Below are 18,123 nucleotides of genomic sequence, written 5' to 3'. Positions count from 1 at the left end.
CTTATGTTCTTATCTAAACTTCGTTGCCTCGCTCACGCAGGTCGTTTCTCTGCACATCGCTGCCAAGATATTATCAATCATTTTCTTACCTGCTCAGGTGATCTTTCTTTTCATTCAGCTTCTCTTTTCGGCTCCAAGAGCTCCAACGTTACTCTTTCCTGTTCCATCCAGTCTCCACCTCGGCATCATAGCCGTCCAAAGCGCAGCTTCATTACTCAACTTGTCTGCAACCTTATCAGAAAGTCTGGTCCTCCGTTAAACTTTCAAGCTCCTTCGACATGACATCGACATTCCCGTTGTGTGCGATTGCCTTACCTTACCTTAGCTCTATTTAATTCTACTACGAAGTTTTGTCGGCGGAATCTTTCTTTACTCCTCGCCTGCAATCAGACGCCCCTCCCCCGCTCCCACAGAGCCAGCACAATTACCGTTCCATCAGAAGATCCTGCCCTGGACCTCCATCAGCTACGTTCAACCTTTTAAAGACGTATCCAGCCCATTCTAAACTCAATTTTTAACCAATGGCGGCTCGTGACTCGACAGGTCACAACATTCTCCAACGACACTATTGTACTGTAACTTTTCCACCGGCGCCTCACAGACTATGGTTACCACGGCAACGCCCTTATTGAGTGACTGCGGGGAGTGGTAAGTCGTCATGGTGACCAGGCAGCTTCAGCAGGCTCTGCGTGCTCTGCGCCTCAGCACTGCAATCTTCCGGCTTCCTGTTGCTGCGCTTTCACAACTGGCGGAGACGAATTCAACGCGCCGAACCATGACATCTAAATACTGCGTTAACTTATTTATATTCATGACTATCTGTCCTAAACATGTCTAGAATATTTATTATTCAAATCTAAAAGAATAAGCAAATGTTGTTCTACATAGACAAGGATTTTAATCGTAATAACTTCATAGATTCTACCCTGCTTCACTCAAGTCAATGATGTAATTCCAATCATAACCTCTGGATGGCAGTATAATACCACAAGCTCTCTCTCTATACATTAAACCAGTTTGGTTTCGCTGCGAAGCTCGGACACTACAGCTTTTCTATCTATTCCCGCAGTTCTCACTCGGATGGATTCTCGGGAGTTCCCCTCCTGCCTCATCCTCTGTCTATCTATATCAAATGACATTCTTCAATTTCAACTCTTACCCTGCCCCTTTGAGGCGGACTGCTCCTGACCAAATCAATAGATTTTTCAACAGCCTCAGAGCAACGGATTCTTCATCCTCTTAGGTTCTACAGTGGCCTCAGCTCTATGCATTCTTCATCGCTGGCTTCATCTAAATCACTTTAACTCAAAGTCCAATATCCACCGCATTCAGCAGATCTCTGCGCTCTACAGCAGATCATCACACTACCGATGGCAATCCACCATTCACTATTACAGATCCCTGCTTCAGCAGATCTCTGCGTTCTGCAGCAGACCACCACGCTCTACCAATGGCAGTCCACCATTCACAATAACAGATTACTGCTTCAGCAGATCTCTCTCTCTCTCTCTACAGCAGACCACCGCTCATTATTGACAACACTTCTTTGTTTACTTCCTCAGATCTCTGCACCGTTCAGCAGATCCCGTCCTCTACTGTTAATTGCTCCTCACTGCAGCAGATCTCTGCTCCCTCTTCAGATCTACTCACTATTATAGCATGCAAGTTGCTTTAGTTCACAGTCTAAATCTGTACCTGCACTACTCCAGATCTTCCAACGCTTCCGCTTTCCTCCAATACGCAGATCGTGGAAGCATTCCGCAGTCAAGGCTAATGCTAATCCCCATCTAATCAAAAATACGAGGTGCTTGACTTTCTCAGCAATCTATTCATATGTCCACACATCCTTTCAAATATTACAGCATTAATACATGGTGAGAGACGCGGTGAGACTGGAAATCTGTCTTGTTTATGAGTTAAGGAGTCCACTCTAGGAGAATAACTGGAGTTGTGAAACCCAGTCTCTCAATGTGAGTTCACCTTTTCCATTTCAAGCAGACATGATAGTAGCAGACCGCAGATCGATCCCGTATTAACTGACACATAGGATAGTCAACATCTCATCTCTGCCCTCCATTCCAGAAAATGGAGCACAAAGCGTGCTGAGCTTCCCCAGCAGTCGATTTACACACGTTCGTTCAGTTCCAGCTGCTACCTCAACTGTCAGTTCCAGCTCCCCTTCGGCCTCCACTTTTAGTATCCAAGTTCCGTCAACTGGTCCCGTCTGCTGCGTGCCCCCCCCCCCCCTTTCCCCAGCTTCACCAGCTGTCATTTGACTGAATCATACTCTCAGTAACCTCCTTCAATCTGCTCAGCATTTCATATCTGCAGCTCTCTCCCTCCTTCGAAGCTTCATATTGTACAGCTTGGTCAGTGTTTTAAACGTTCTGTGCCAGAATCGGATTCATCCTATTCCTTCAATCAAACCAGATCATGGCTTTCATCGTCCAGCTAGGGATTTTCTCTCTTCCCAACCATTCTCTCCATACCAGTAGTTTGTCTGACTCTTTGCGGAATCTTCAAAGTTCCCCCCCCTGCTGCACCTTCCCACCTGCCCATATCAACAGACATTCTCCATTCACTCATTTCTACTCTTCGGAAAGTTTGCTTGTCCCCTTACGAAGATCTCCTCATGGAGACCATCTGCCTAACAGCTGATTCTTAAGAGCCTTCCCTTCTGCCTCACCTTCCCGCTGTCCGCATCAATGAACATTCTCAATTTGCTCATTCTACTCTTCGGAAACGCCACTTCTCCCCATACAAGGATCTACCTATGGAGATCATCTGCATCTGAGCCCTCTTCGGTTTCCTTAGGAGCTCAGAATCCACAGTTCTAATTTACTCCATCATTCAGTTGTGTACCTCCAGACGGATCCATTTCAGCGCGGTCAGTTAATTCAGCTGTCAAGCAGATTCCCCTATCTGCCCCTTATTTTCAACGTCAAGGTATCTCATCTGCTTCTCGGCCTTCTTCGGTTTCCTCAGAACTCGCAGTTTCTTCTGCTTCTAATTTACTTCACCATTCGGTCGTACCTCCAAGAGGGATCAATTTCAACGTGGTTAGTCCATTCAGCTGTCAAGTAGAGTCCCCTATCTGCCCCTTTCATCATCAAGGTATCTCCCCAGCAAGAACCCCCCCCCCCCCAGGACCCTCAGTTCATTGATTCCCCTCGCTCCTATCATCACTCATCGCTGGTTCTCAACCCACCTTCCACCCTCCAGAGCAAGCCTCCCTCCTCTACTCCACCCCCTCATTGATTTCTCTCGCTCCTAGGATCAGTCGTCACTGGATTCCAACCTACCTCGCCTCCAGAGCGGGCCTCCTCCCCCCAATCATTCCGTAGGCACAGCCCCCTCTGCTGCGAGGGCCAACATCAATCACAGCCTTCTTCAGCTTCCTCAGAAGCTCAGAATTCACAGTTCCTTCAGCTTCAAGCTTCTCTGCAGCGACGAAGATCTCCTAATCGCCCACCTCTCCACCCTCCTTTCTAGAGCAGGCCTCCCTCCTCAGCTGTATTCTCACCATTCATTTCGTATAGGTGCAGCTACCTCCGCTGCAAGAGCCAGCATCAACCACAGTGTGATCAAGACCATGGGCCGCTGGTTCTCTTCCGCAGTAGATTATTACGTTCATTCATCTCCCTCCGATATAGTTGCAGCCCATTTTAAAATCGCTAGCATGCCCGGAGTGGGGGCTACCTGTTCACCGGGGCCACCAGAGGTTTTCCCCTAATCCGCCTCAAGGGGTTTTTTCCTCTCCACTGAGCGGCAGGTATACACATAGTCACATCCTACTAACAAATTTACTAATCTCCCTCTGTTCGTCCTGTTCGTCCTTCTGGTCTTTTGTCTATGTTATGCGTTGGCATGTGCTGTCTTTTGTTTGTCTCACAGTGTGGGAGTTTTCGTGAGGTGCCGGGGGTCCATCCTTTGGGGGGCAAGTGAGGCTCACTTCCCCGACCTCAGGGCTAGGCAGCCGCCTCCCTTACCTTCAGGGGTTCTCACCGCGTGAGTCAGAGCGGACCCCCGGCCAAACTCGGTCCTGTCGCAGCTCCTGCGCTCATCTTATCTCACTCGAGGCTCTCTTCTATTCTGCCTCTCTTCAGGACGTGGTCACTCGTGCCGAGTCCTATACTAACCTCAATGCTTGTCCTTATTTTCAGGTCCCAGGCAGCGTGACGTCTCGGCCAATCAGGGGTTTTACGAGCGCCCCTTACAGAAGCCTCAGATGCTGGGTACCTCTCTCATCTCCTCCCGAGGGGCGGCTTTCCAAGTCATAACCCTCATGTGTTTTCGGTTGCCGGGTCCTCCGCCCCTGGGATGTCGACAGCGTCGGCCCCAGTCGGTGACCTCTTTTCTATCCTGTCTTCGGTCGCTGGGTCCTTCGCCCCTGAGTTGTGTTGGCAGCGCCGCCCTCAGTCAGTGACCATCTTTCTATCCCGTTTTGGTTGCTGGGTCTTCTGCCCCTGGGATGTGCGACAGCGTCGCCCTCAGTCAGTAACCACATTCTGTCCTACTAACTGCTCCTTGCTGCTTCTTCTGCCTTATCCTTCCCCCCCAGCTCACGCCCAGTGAAATACTGGTGACTTTGATTTTGATTGTCTCCATATTCACTTGAGTTTGCTTAAAGATTTGCTGAAAACATTTAATCAGAAGACGACATCAAGCATAAACAAAGTGACGAAACTGTCCACTATCGTGGACATACTTGGAGCTGATGAGGGGGCACAGCAACTCCTTGCAGAAGTTGATAAACTCATTTGCCTCTATTTGACAATCCCTATGTCCAATGCAACTGCAGAGTGAAGATTTTCAGCAATGCGAAGAATTAAAACCTACCTGAGATCTACTATGACACAAAAACGTGTGAATCGTGTAATGTTTCTACACGTACATAAAGACATTACTGATGCTTCGGACCTTGTACAAGTTGACAAGTCATTTTGTGGATTTAGTGATGCCAGGAATAGCTTTTTCTGGAAAATGGGCTTAACTGAATTGGATTGCTGAACATTTTAAACTTTTGTTTGCGTTTATATAGTTCCCACTAGTTCTGCATTTTCTTGAGTGTTCTGTAAATACTGAAAATTACCCCACTTACCGACAAGACAGAAGACTAGCTGATTAAACAATGAACTACTCCTCCCAAACGATGTTACTGTAAGTTACCTTTACAATATGTTTAATGCTTGATTTGCTTTGAAAATTACTTTGGTTAAAATATAGTATTGTTTTATGTTATTAAGACAAAGCGACCTCTGATGTGGACACATGCGTATTGTTGTTTTCAGTTGTTAAAAAAGCCCCTTGTATTTCTTTCCTAATTTAAATGTAAGCTGGGCATAGATGTTTGAACTATTCGGCACAGGTTTTTTTTCTTCTGTTAAAACAAAACAATGTTTTTGTTATTTTGAATAATCAATACATCCATTAGGCTACAGTTAAAAATGACGACATGATTAATCTAAAGAAAAGAGTTCGCCGATTGCACCAGTGGTGTATTTGAGAATGTTTTGTCCTGTGATTTTTATTTCCAACGAGGTGACAGAAATTATTTGATGTGGTAGCTATACTCAATTCTGTCGTTTTGTGTAGTAGTGAGTGCTGATCAGTGATATTTCGAAGTGCAGCAGGTAGCTGTGTTATGACGTGGTAGTTAACGCCCTCAGGAATTAATTTGTTTGGCTGGCCCACCCACTTGTGCAGTCCTTCCGGTGCCTCTGCATTGACTCTCACTATATTTTTATTTACTATTTCTAACTCCAAGACAAAACTCCACACAGGGTGAAAGTCAACAACAACTAAATATTTTAGCACTTTATTTCTTTTCTGAAAGCATATTTAGTTCTTAAAGGTGTTTTACAAAGTGGGGACATCCCCACAACGTCGTTTTTTCAGGTGTAACTGTCTTTGTAAGGACATTTCCTCAAATTCAATCCCCACATTGATAGTAATCATACCTGTCAAACCTTTTTGAGTCCAACTTGTATACCAGAGCTTTCAAACACTTAAGGAATGCTTCCAAACCTGAAGAAATTCAGCTCTGGCTCAAATAATAGTATCAAAAGATAAGAAAGAATAAATAGAGAACTTCTCACAGTTTATTAATTAAAAAAAATGCTTATTCATCATTTGCTGTGTTTATTATTATTAACATCTTTAACATTTCACATTCTTCTTACATGGAATACAAATCGCATAATCCCCGGCGTCAGGAGAAGCTCTTATCAAGCCACGGAATCCGGGTTCTTCCTCCCATTCCTTAAGGTACCGTCCACTGTACAACTTTCCAGTTTGGTGTTTTTTTGTTGGTGGCATTTTTGCGAACGGTTTACGTCTAATTTTGAAGGAAGCAATCAGTGACGCAGGTGCCCTGCATTTTTCCCTGACTGTGAGGTTTTGATTTTGTAGCAATATTTGCAGAACGTTTGTTGTGTGTTACTGTGTTCCTGGGCGGGGACATTAGGCGTCACTGCACTAACATGAGCAAGAACAGAGTACAAAGGCAGCAAAGAGTCCTGTGGAATAAAATCTAAGTTGTTTTGTTTCCCATCTGGATTTGTGTCGACTTCTTATGCCGGGGAACACATCAAGCTTTAAACATGGAGGCAGCGGTATGCTTTCAGGATCCCTGAAGTAATCCATGAAGACGTGTGTGCGAAAAAAACCAAAAAAAAACAGCGCGGAACGGAAAGGACTAAAAGTTAACCATGATTAAATCGATACATTGGCACCCTAGATATTGTGTAGAGTAACAAGAGGAAACGCTGATAACTGATTGTTAATAAAAAATGGAACACACACTCAAACCCCCAGGAAAAATAGACTTTGATGAAACTTATCGCTGGCCTGGAGAAGATGGAAAGAGGAGTTTAATTTATACATTGCCCTGACAATGGGGGATAAGGAGGATGTTTTAGGGAGGTGTGTGAAACACTGAATGAAGGCGCGCAAGCCGATCGTACGTTAGTACAAGTAAGGACTGCGCTAGACAATTACTGTGACCCAAAGAAAAATGAGACGGTAGAGAGATACAATTTCTTTACACGCAACCAAGGCCTGGATGAAAGTTTTGACAAATATGTCACAGAATTAAGGATATTGAAAGCCACCTGTAATTTTGAAAATATTACAGACTCCCTCATAAGAGACAAAATTGTGTGTGGAACTCGAGACGCACATTTAAGAGAACGCCTACTAAGGGAAGCTGACTTAAATTTAGCCAAGTGTCTTCAGATTAGGAGAGCTGCGGAATTATCCAAAGAAAGAACAAAAACAATTGAAGAGCGGGGGTCTACACAGATACATGCAGTTACACAAAAGGAAACAAAGAGACAAAAAAGACCCACACCAAATGACGCTAATTTAATACAGTGCAACTGTGGAAGAAGACATGAGAGGAAAAAAGAAAAATGCCCAGCATATGGCCAGCAATGCAAGGGTTGTGGCAAGTGGAACCATTTTATTAGCAAATGTAGAAGTAGCATTAGCAGGAGAAAACAAAAAGTGTTAGCATTGGAGAATGTTTCAACTGAGTCAGACAGTGGCGAGGATATCCTACGTGTAACCTTGGAGCCAGAATCAGAGAGCATCAATGCAGTACAAGCGTCAACACTACAGCCTCACGCAGCACTGTTTGCAACCATGTTACTGAACAAACAACCAGTTAAATTTCAACTTTGGTGCTAGCTGCAATGTAATCCCAGTGAACCTCCTAACAAGAGACATCCACTTAGAAAACTGCAAGCAAGTGTTAGTAATGTATAATAAAAGCACACTGAAGCCTGTTGGAAAATGCAAACTTAAGTTAAGAAATCCACACAACAAAAGCGCGTATAGGCTGGAATTCATTGTTGTTAACAATAATGTTCTCAGACCACTGCTAGGCAGCAAAGCCATACAGGCTATGGAGTTAATAACAGTACAGCACCAAAACATTCTAGCAGTTGATAAATCCACCAGCAACAGAGACATTAACTCGTGGAGCATGCAATCAATCCGACAAGAGTTTGCAGATGTATTCCAAGGGGAAGGACGACTCGAGGGAAAATTCAAGCTAGAAGTAGATGATAGTGTAGAGCAGCGACGGCGAACCTATGGCATGTGTGCCCAGAGTGGCACGCAGAGTCGTATTTGTTGGCACGCCGAGTGAGCAGCTATTTGCTTTTTTTTTTTTTTTTTTTTTGCACGCCCTCTGAGTGCCACTTTGGAAAGCCAGTCAGTTTGATTTGCAAGGACGGCCCCGCCCCCAGTAATTAAGCAGTGCAAACTGTAGGCGTTATAATCTACACGTTCATGGTTGGCTGTTTATGCTGCTGAGCTGCTTTATTCAAGTACCCTGGGAACAAAAAGCTGATCAAAAACAGTAAGTCTGTCCCATGGAGGATCAAATGTAATTGTGGTCAGCTATGGATGTGTCAGCGGGACACGCGGGGAGGAAGGGAACGTTAGCCTGATGCTCGTAGCATTTTACTGACCGTCATCTGCTGTACTAAATGGAGAAATGGCCACAATCTTTCATACTTTACACTCGGGGTCGGGGGTCTGCGATTCTAAAATAGGTTGAAATTACATAACAAAGCACTTTCGGCTTACGTATTTTTTAAAAAGATGTACAGCTTTTCGCACACGTGTTAATGTGCAGTGCAAGGTCTTTTGCAGGTGTCACTGGCGGCAACACGTGCATTGAACTTTAAAGCAAATGTCCCACTCAGTTTTGATTGTCAAACCTTTCCCTTGTCATAAATACCGAAAATATATTTCACTGTCACATACTCGTATCTCAAACTATGTTTGATGCACTGTTTTTTTTTTTTGTTTTTTTTGTTTTTTAATACTATTTTAATCTTAATTACGGGTCATACTGTGGTATGTTACCCCTCTTCATACAGTGGGGAAAAGCAGGTTGTAAATTCTCAAAAAACAATCGTCTCAAAATAAATTATGCCTCTGATATGTAGAGTACATTTGTGGATACTCCTTTTTTTTCAAGGTAGTTTGACACCACAGAAATCTTTTTCTAATAAGTATGTTATCTGCTACTCGTCTTTTAAATAGTTATTTTACAAAATGTAAAATCAGTAGATATGTTTTATGTAAGTAAATATACAGTTGGAAAAAAATGACGGTACAGCGGTAATGGCTGCCACTGTGTGCAACTGCAAACAAAAAAACAAAACCATTATGGCCAGGGTTACTGGTGCAGCGTGCCAATTGAGCAAACGTCTTATATTTATTGTATGATGCACTGTGATTGTTGCTTTTACTGATGTTTAGCATTATAATTCTAAACTTAATGCGTCATGAAATGTGATTTATGTATTTTACGGTAGTTTAGCAATATAATATTCAAATTATGTATTTATTGTATGATGCACTGTTATTCTTTTACATGCTGTGAAGTGCTTTGAGATGATGTTCTACTATGAAAGGCGCTATATAAAATTAAGATTGATTGATCTTACTTGAATAAGGATTAAAGAGTCATTGTCCAAAATATATAGAGGGGCATATGCAAAGGTTGATGGGTCCCTGTGAGGTGCACTATCACTATTGCTTTTTATGTCTGTAAATTTACAAAAAAAGAATGTGCAGTGTACTTAGGGACAGGGAATGGGGAATGTAAGGGAATTGCTTAGGACAGATTGCGAGTTCTCAGGGACAAGCGGAAATTATGGGAGGTGAGGGGAGACCAGCATTAAGTGCCCAGTGAAGTATAAAGGGGAACAGGAGTGGGATGGGGTTGAAGAGAGAGAGAGTGTATGTTTGGTCTGGCAGTTATGATGGGGATGGGGATATGGATGGGATGGGGGGAGGGGATGTGGTGGGCAATATTAACTGTGGCCATTTTTTGTTAGGTATGGCACCCAGCAAATATCTGCAATAGTGGGATAGCTGTTCATGCTGAAAGCTGCTGTTGTATAGAGACCTCTTCTGGGGCGATAGTAAGACAACCTGTTTCAGTGTGCTTCTATGAACCACGGGTTGAAAAAATGTCAGCGGATATTCAGCAGCAGAAGTCCCATTAGTCATAGGAATGTAAATATTGTTCCCCCACACCTGCTCTCCAGACAAGAGAGGGGGAGGGGGGTTCAGGGTTTGGGGAGGTTGCGAGGGGATGAGGGCTGATGGAAGGGTTCTGTCCTAGTTCATGTAATGTTCTTGATTATTTTGTATTGTGGATTGCTGTTTTTTTGATATGTTTGCTTAATAAAAACTTAATTACAAAAAAAGGAAAGTAAATATTATTTTAAAAAGTTACCGTTTAGCCGCCGGATAACCTTTTACACCCCTAATTAATCATTGGCACCCTTGGCACTTAGTGATGTATATTTAAAAAAAAATCCAACTTTGGGCACTCCAGCTAAAAAAGGTTCGCCATCCCTGGTGTAGAGCCTGTGAAACTACCAAAGAGAAGAGTACCAGTGGCGCGGTCAAAACCACTAAAGAAGGAACTGGCTAGACTGCAAGAACATGAAATCATAGCTCCAGTTGAGGAATGCACAGACTGGATCAGCAGTTTGCTGATTGTGAAGAAACCCTCAGAAAAGTTAGGATATGCATAGAACCTAAGCCACTAAACAGATCACTCAAAAGAAGCCATTACCCTCTTCCAACCATTGATGACGTCTTGCCGGATCTGGCAAAAGCAAGAGTTTTCTCAGTATGTGATGTTAAGAATGGGTTTTGGCACATTGAATTAGAAGAAGAGTCAAGCTATCTCACCACTTTTGCAACGCCATTTGGACGTTATCGTTGGTTGCGCATGCCGATGGGAATCAGTCCTGCACCTGAGGTCTTTCAGAGAAAACTAAACCAAGTGTTAGAGGGGGTGCCAGGAATCAAAATCATAGCTGATGATATCCTTATTGTTGGGGAAGGAAACAATGATATAGTAGCTGCACAAGACCATGATGATAAATTGAGAAAGCTCCTGGAAAGGTGCAGAGATTGCAATGTGAAGCTAAACCCAGAGAAATTTCAGCTCAGGCTGAAAGAAGTGCCATATATTGGACACCTCTTGACATCACAGGGTCTGAAAGTCGATCCGGAGAAGGTCAAGGCCATTAGGCAGATGCCCAGACCAACAGACATTCGGGGAGTGCAATGATTCCTGGGTATGGTGAACTACCTAGCAAAATTTTGTGAACACCTGTCAGAGATGTGCGAACCTCTGAGACAACTGACACACAAAGACGTATTGTGGGAGTGGACTGATTGGCATGAAGAGGCCTTTGAGAAAATAAAAGACGCAATTGCAAAAACTCCAGTACTAAAATACTACAACCCAGAAGAACAGCTTGTTTTGCAATGTGATGCATCAGAAACTGGATTGGGGGCAGCACTCATGAAATCAGGACAGCCAATTGCATACGCAAGCAGAGCCCTGACAGATACAGAACAAGGCTACGCTCAGATAGAAAAAGAGCTGTTGGCAGTACTGTTTGGAATAGAGAGATTTCATCAGTTCACATATGGACACATGGTAGAAGTACAGTCTGATCACAAACCACTAGAGAGTATAATAAGGAAACCCCTCCTTTGTACACCCAAACGACTACAGCGGATGCTACTGAGGTTGCAGAGATATGATGTCAGACTCAGATATTACCCAGGAAGACATTTACTACTGGCAGACACGCTAAGCAGGGCATACCTACCAGACTCCAGCTCAAAACATCCAGTAGAAACTGAAATTGACTCCATTAACATGGTGCACTACTTGCCCATCTCCAACGAGCGGCTAAAGGCCATACAAAAAGCAACAGAGCAGGACAAGGATCTTCAGGTGTTAAAGAAAGTGATCCTACAAGGTTGGCCGGACACTAAGGAACACGTACCTCGGGAAGCAACAGTGTTTTTCCATAGCAGAGATGAGCTAAGTGTATAAAATGGAATTGTCTTCAGGGGTGAGCGTGTAGTTATAGCAGCTTCTCTCAGAGCACATATTATGCAAAGGGTCCACTCCTCACACATTGGAATAGAAGGATGCCTAAGAAGAGCACGTGAGAGTATCTATTGGCCAGGCATGAATGCACAGCTGAAAACATACATGGAGCAATGCAGTGTGTGCAGTGCACAGGGAATCAAGCAGCAAAAGGAAACTTTAAAATCACACGAAGCACCAAGTAGACCCTGAGAAGCAGTGGGAACAGATCTTTTTACAGTCAACGAGAAAGACCATATGATTACCATTGACTACTACTCTAACTTTTGGGAAGTTGACTTCCTGGAGAACACGAAATCCAGGACAATTGTACAGAAGCTAAAAGCACACTTTGCGAGATATGGAATTCCAGACACTCTGTACTCTGACAATGGACCACAATACAGAGCAGAAGAGTTAAAAGAGTTCAGCAAAAAATGGGACTTTAAACACAAAACAACTTAGATTTTATTCCACAGGACTCTTTGCTGCCTTTCTACTTTGTTCTTGCTCATGTTAGTGTAGTGACGCCTAATGTCCCCGCCCAGGAACACAGTAACACACAACAACAGGTTCTGCACATATTGCTACAGATTTGCCCGTAAGATTTTCATACAATTTTGAAAACGTAAAAAAACACGTAAGAAATACGGGAAAGCCGCAGCTGACTGCACACTGGGAACTCCAAGGCAAAATCTGGCAAAGGCAGGATTCAAGACGAGCCGCTCTCTCAAATTATTCTTGAATTATTTCACGATTTGGTGCTAGTGTAACCCTACTTTAGTGAATAATATTTCCAGGTTACCGTTAGGTTCGTTGGGAGACTGGTTTCATTGATTTGCACAGTAGTAACATACCGGTAATCTAAAGAAATTATTTGACAACTAGTGTAATTACTGTTCTTGCATATGACATTTATCTTTTTTCTTAAAGAAAATAAAAACAATAACAACATTAAATTATCATGCACATCACCAATTAATACAGCACAATAAGCACAATCCACAGTTCACTGTCCATTCATTTATCTACCCAGTTAGTTTGTCCTATCACTCAGTTCAATCCTTAGGCCAACAAAAGAATGGAAATGAAGTCGTTGCGGAGAGTTGGTTCACAGCTGTGGATAACGTTGCTCTGCTGAATAGCTGTTACGATGTCATCAGTCCCGGTAAGAAGGAATGGTGATATATATATTTATGTTTCCCATATATATATTTGTTTGCAAAATAAATCCTAACAACTTGCTGTTGCTTGCGATTTCTTTCTCTATTTCCCAAAAATAAGTAAAACGTATTTTCTATTGCTTACGCTCTGCATGCTTTCTTTTTATTTATTTATTTATTTGTTTATTTCTAAAAAAAAAAATAAAAGCACTATGTATTGCTCAAACGACTTGCTCTGTTGCTTGCAATTTCCTTTTTCTGTCTTTTGGTCAATTTTTCTAGAAGCTTCTCTCTAGTGCCTCTAAAAAGATACATTTACTTTTTTTTCAGTTAGGTCACCTGTTCCCTGCACGTTGCATGCACGTGATTAACTCTGTGTGTGCTGGAACTCTGTTTTAGAGTGTGCTTAACAAAACAGCGTTACACCAGCATTTAGTTACGCAAGATGTATAGTACAATTTGAAATGGAAACATAATGTTTGCAAATGCATGAAGTAATTGAGCGGATGGTTTTGGTTTTTGCGTTAACTGTTTTGGTAACTGTGGTAGAAGTTTAAAAAAATGTGTTTCCGCGATTGAGAAAAACTGCGTTGATGTTTTACTAACATGCTATAAATATTTAATAGAGTCTTAGTAATGAAGTTATGAAGCATTAATAAAGGATTATACGTAATATAAAATCTGCTACATCGGGGTTGTCTCTCTCTCTCTCTTTTAGGGATGCACGTACAAAACACCTCTGTAGATGAGGCTCAAACTGAAGTGTGACTCCCTCTCTACCAAGGGCTCATCACACGGCTTCAGCAAACGCATATCGACTCTGTTCACAAAAGCCTGTTCTTCACACAGCCTTCAGATAAGAGAAAAGCCCACAAACCTTTCTGATAAAACATGCAAAATGCAAATTGACTCTTTTCATGAAAGTTTGTTCTTCACAGAGTCCATACACCTTCCATCGACGGCTATGTGAAGAACAGGCTTTTGTGAACAGAGTCGATATGCAAAACTGTGTTTGCTGAAGCCGTGTGATGAGCCCTTGGTAGATAAGTGGTGACAGTGTGTTCAATCAGTCACACTTCAGTTTGAGTGTCACCTATAAGCAGGGTTTAAACACAGGCTGTCAAACTCAATTAGCCTGTTTTCAGTTACAAGAATTCGAAACGAGTGATGTAAGCGCGTATGTATCAGTCAAAACCCGGCATTGCGCATAGGAGTCTCATGGGAAGAATAGTGTCATTTGTAGTCAGAACACACGCGCTGTCATGCCAATTCATCTGCGCATGCTTAGAATATTAAAAAGTGTCACTCGCATTTCATTTCATGTTTTTAACTGAGTGTAAATACCCCCCTAATTGTTTCAAAAAACCAACAAATAAGTTTAAGAAGATATACGGACTAATTCTCTTTGGAAGGCAGCAAAGTACAGTATTGAACAGTTTCTTACAGAACCCACCAGATTAGTCTGCAGTTTTTCTTTGAACAGTTTGACATGTTAATGAAAAGTTTTGTTTCACAAACAGAGAATTAGTAATACTTATTAGAACAGTCGTGTTCCGTAGGCAATGTGAATCTGCTCAAATGTACAGGTATGATGAGTGTCTCACTGTCTGCTGGGCTATCGGTTGTCGTAAAGTTCAGAGTTCAATTATAATAAACAAGCTAAAAGTAGTTGATTAAAATCACCCCAGTGTGCGATAACAAAACAAATTCTAAAAAACAAGGTTTAAAAACCCCAACGTTTGCTCGGAAGCGATACTGAATAGATATCGTCGATTGGGAAACCCTTTTAATTAAAAGGAAGGTACGGTCCACACAAACCATCCAATGCAGTTCTGAAAATCTGCACTGTTATTAAGATCATTGAAATAACACGAACATTAAGTTATTAAACTCATTGAATGCAGGAGTTGTCACTGTGTATAAAGCAGCGAATTTGAGTCCACTTTGTTTTACAGCAGAGTCCCTGATGATGATCGCAGCTTCCGATCAAACATTGAAAGGGGTTTAAATGTTGTTTTTAAGATTTGTCCTACATTTGATTAATTTATAATATAAGTTAGCTGAAGGACTTCTAGTCCGAAATGTTGTGGTAATTGATTTTATATTCATTCACATTTGGATGTGCCTATATTACGTTTTTCTTCTTTATTTGGATTATTTTGGTACACAGCACTTGTTCTTTAAGAATAAATAAATAAATAAATAAAATGCAAATCAATTTGCATACCACCACAACAAGTCGGTTCTGATAAAGAAAAGCGTAGACAAGGCTGGACAAAGAAAGGACGTATTGAAGAGTCACCAGCGAAATATATTTTAGTAGACGCACCAAGAAAAATGGACTGTGAAAAAGGTCTGCTTTCTTTCTTTGATACAGTAGTGTGCACTGAACCGCAAATATTACAGATTCACTATTTTACTATATCCAGCATGTGTCTTTGAAGACTGTTTAAATGTTTAATTTGAGTCAGGGTAGATGTTATTACTGCCCCTGTTTCCTGTTAAATCGCTGCGATTTTTCAGGAGAAAAGAAAACACATCAGATTAACTAACATTTGTTTTCCCGTATGAAACTCTGTGTGTGTGCAGTAGTTGTATTAAATATTCATACACTATTTTCCAAAAGTCATTAACCATTGTATGAAGTGTAAGTTGTTCTCTGTAAAACTATACTTACACAACAATAACATGTCTTTTAAGTGTGTTGAAGACTAATTGTTGTACCATTGTTGCAAATAGAGGGTGTGCATACTTCCAACTACAGCTCTATACATATCACTTATTATTGTCATTATCTTTTCAGCCCACCACAGCTGAACAGCTGTCAGTAGTTACCCCTCTCATAAAGGTACATTTGAAATGTTTAACTACTGATAAAGCACATTGGAACGCATTGCAGTGTTTAAAGTAACACATTTTGTCATTGTTTGGATATAGAACCGCCATTGGCTGTGCAGATCCTGAGGAGGTATTATCAGGACAGCAAACCCCACAGGCCCCAGCCACAGACCCTGAACTCAATTCCCCTGTAAATACTCCACCCACTACACCCTTTACAGCTCTGAGTCCTGCTACCCCCCTGTCCCAGAGCACTGTGTTCCTCCTGTTAGTTCCCTCACCCCAACAATGATCCCCTCAGTTATTGTCTGCCTTCCAAAATGTACAGCAGATGTCCAATCAGCAGCTGCCGTCCCACCTAGAAAGGCAAGAGGTGCACATGACAGCTGTAGTCAGGAACCTGGACAGAACTGCCAGGTGTCTGGAGGCTCTGATGGAAAGATTGCCTTTGTGTCTACATTTATATTCCCCTATTCCCTCTCATATCCCTGCAATGAGCTGTACTCCTTGTACATTGCCAATTGCAAACAGGGCAGCAGTGTGGAGTAGTGGTTAGGGGTTCTGGACTCTTGACCGGAGGGTTGTGGTTTCAATCCCTGCTGCTGTACCCTTGAGCAAGGTACTTTACCTAGATTCCAGTAAAACCCAACTGTATAAATGGGTAATTGTATGTAAAAAAGAATGTGATATCTTGTAACAATTATAAGTCGCCCTGTGTCTGCTCTGCTCCCCTCTGTGTCTGCTCCTCTCCCCTCTGGGTCTGCTCCTCTCCCCTCTGGGTCTGCTCCTCTCCCCTCTGGGTCTGCTCCTATTCTCTCTGTGTCTGCTCCTCTCCTCTCTGTGTCTGCTCCTCTCCCCTCTGGGTCTGCTCCTATTCTCTCTGTGTCTGCTCCTCTCCTCTCTGTGTCTGCTCCTCTCCCCTCTGGGTCTTCTCCTATTTTCTCTGTGTCTGCTCCTCTCCTCTCTGTGTCTGCTCCTCTCCCCTCTGGGTCTTCTCCTATTTTCACTGTGTTTGCTCCTATTTTCTCTGTGTCTGCTCCTCTCCTCTCTGTGTCTGCTCCTCTCTGTGTCTGCTCCTCTCTGTGTCTGCTCCTCTCCCCTCTGGGTCTTCTCCTATTTTCCCTGTGTTTGCTCCTATTTTCTCTGTGTCTGCTCCTATTTTCTCTGTGTCTGCTCCTATTCTCTCTGTGTCTGCTCCTCTCCTCTCTGTGTCTGCTCCTCTCCCCTCTGGGTCTTCTCCTATTTTCACTGTGTTTGCTCCTATTTTCTCTGTGTCTGCTCCTATTCTCTCTGTGTCTGCTCCTCTCCCCTCTGGGTCTTCTCCTATTTTCACTGTGTTTACTCCTATTTTCTCTGTGTCTGCTCCTATTCTCTCTGTGTCTGCTCCTCTCCCCTCTGTGTCTGCTCCTCTCCCCTCTGTGTCTGCTCCTATTTTCTCTGTGTCTGCTCCTCTCCCCTCTGGGTCTTCTCCTATTTTCTCTGTGTCTGCTCCTCTCCCCTCTGGGTCTTCTCCTATTTTCTCTGTGTCTGCTCCTATTCTCTCTGTGTCTGCTCCTCTCCTCTCTGTGTCTGCTCCTCTCCTCTCTGTGTCTGCTCCTCTCCTCTCTGGGTCTGCTCCTATTTTCTCTGGGTCTGCTCCTCTCCCCTCTGTGTCTGCTCCTCTCCCCTCTATGTCTGCTCCTGTGTCTGCAGTGACTCCTTCCTTCTCTGCTGGGACACAAGATTCTCTTTCTTCTTCCTCTTCATTGTCCTCGAAAGGAACCCTTAAATCTGTGGCTACTAGGAGGACATCAAGATCAACCAGGCACAAGAAATTGTTTAATGATTTTATAACGTATTAATGAAAACAGAAGCTATAAAGGGTTTTTTTTTTCTTTTTCAATGTGACATATGTGTGTTATTATTTCATATCAATTAGTAGATTATAATGTATAATTAGCTGGATCAACTGTTTTTGTTATTTAAATATATAGTTGATCATTAAGTAAGCAAAATAAAATATAAACAAATGTCAAGTGCTTTTACACAAGGAAGTACAAAATGATACATATGTTCAACATTTGTAAATGATGCATTTACTTTACACACATTGTTAATTTAATATAAACACAATGTTAATGACAATTAAACTACAGTCGTTACACATAAAATAAAGTCTGGACTATCCTGTTACGGACAACCTGCCCCTGCCTATAT

This window comes from Acipenser ruthenus, chromosome 23 (genome assembly GCF_902713425.1).
Source record: "Acipenser ruthenus chromosome 23, fAciRut3.2 maternal haplotype, whole genome shotgun sequence".
Classification (NCBI taxonomy): domain Eukaryota; kingdom Metazoa; phylum Chordata; class Actinopteri; order Acipenseriformes; family Acipenseridae; genus Acipenser; species Acipenser ruthenus.
Note: the sequence above shows the minus strand (reverse complement) of the source record.